A 1,949-nucleotide genomic window follows, 5' to 3' on the forward strand; every position below is an offset into this window, starting at 1 on the left:
TCTCCTGATTTCAGGAAAATTGATGTTTTGGTGGAGCCGAGCGCCCGGGAGGCTGAGCCATCTCGAGCGGGAAGGGCAGCGCTCGCTCGCTCCTTTCTCGTCCCTTCGGCCGGGCTGGCGGCGGGGGTGTGTGCGGGGGGTGGGGGTGGGGGGCCCGGGGGGGGGGCGGGGGGGCGCTGAGTGAATGGGACGAGCCTTGATTTTCTTGATGAGAAAGAGCGCTGGTAGCGTGAACCGTGACGGCATTCGGAGAATGCGTGCGCCGCGTTTGTTTGTGTCAGGGGGCCGCGTCTGCACAGACGTCTTCCAGCCTGGTTGTCGTCAGCGAGTCTTAGCAGCGCCCGAGAAGGTTGTAGGATTTGTCCTTGCTCGAGATTGCATAATCTGCCCACGGTGAAACGTTGGCTCGGGTTACGGAGCCGATGTGGGAATGTGCGCGTACGTGTGCAATGGTTTGGAAATTGTAGCGCGGCGTTGGAGAGGAGGTCGTTATTGACATCTCTACCACGTCCCGGATAAAGAGAGGGATTCTTTTTTAAAACACTCCTACAAAACGAAGAATCCCTCGGGTTGTATTCTCATCTTGGATTCTCCCGGGGTTCACCCCGTAGGTGTTCCGAGCTGTTATTTTAAAATCTGGGGCGAACCAAGGTGGCGTTTTCCTCCCTACCTTCGTGATTTTAATGCGTTCCACTCCATCAGCCCTATTTCTCACCTTATTGTCATTGCTTTTTCAGACACGACAAGACAGATCACATAATAGTTTCCTGGAAATGTTGCATTATGTAACTGCCGAATTTGCTGGCAGCCAGCATAGGAAGCGGGAGCTAATTACGTGATTTTATAATCTTGCTACAAAGAAAGTAGGACAATGTCAGCCTTTAAAATGTCACTGTCACAGTTTTTTTTTTTTTAAAGGATATTTTAAACAGGAAAGTAGACAACCGGGTAAGGCATTGAGTTAGCTCCTGCCGCTGAATGTGTGTCTTTTGCCCTAAATGAAATGTGCGTTCTTCTAAATTTAGCCCTATCACATTTTAACAATTGTGGCCTCTCAAGGCTATTTCTGGTGTTTTCTCCAGGGCTGTGTGCAAATACAAGTTCAAGGCCATTTGCTGTAGTTTTAACATCACGCCTTCGGAGACCTTTGATAAGATTGTATTTTTAGGAAGGCATTTCGCAGAGCGCGGTGATTTGCTGGGTGCTGACTCCCATTTATCTTTATAAAGGACACTTTAGGAAAGTGCTGTGTGCCTGAGAACAGCAGGGGACGGCCACGCGTCACCTTCTGGTCCTGGCTTTTGTAAATAACAACAGCGAATGAGGTCACAAGTATATATTTCACATCGTGGATTTTTTTTCCCCGCTCCAGACCAGATATGATTTATGGGAAACAGATATAGGTTAGTAGATTGCATTTTCGTGTAGACACCCTAGTTTTTATTCGAGCGAGGGTATACGAATATATCATATGCCCAGATTTTCAATTTCTTCCGGCACTCTGACGTAGTGTAATTATGTGTGACTATATTTATATGACGGTGTAAATGTCAGATATTTTCCCCCTGACGTAACATTTAAATAATTAAAGAGCAGGGTTTGGGGGCTTGGGGGGGGGCGTTACAGAGATTCATCCCCGGAATGAATTATGAATTATGTGACCCCAGACCATTGCAGCTGCTTTCCCAGAAGCTGATAGTACTCCAGGGACCCCCCCGCCCCCCAGTGTCAGACCCCGACCTACTTTGGAGCTTGGGCAGGGAGCCCCGGGCCTGCTGGGGACCACGTAGCGCCACCTTCCGATCTCGCCCTCCGGAGGCGCGCCCCTCCCGCCCGCCGGCTTATGGGGGGCCCGGGCCGGGGGCTGGGATGTGGGGGTGGCGCGTGGCGGGCCAGGGTCGGGACCCGGGAGCGCCCTAGGCGGCGCTGGGGCGGGAGCCGCACGGCCC

This window comes from Suricata suricatta, chromosome 13 (genome assembly GCF_006229205.1).
Source record: "Suricata suricatta isolate VVHF042 chromosome 13, meerkat_22Aug2017_6uvM2_HiC, whole genome shotgun sequence".
Classification (NCBI taxonomy): domain Eukaryota; kingdom Metazoa; phylum Chordata; class Mammalia; order Carnivora; family Herpestidae; genus Suricata; species Suricata suricatta.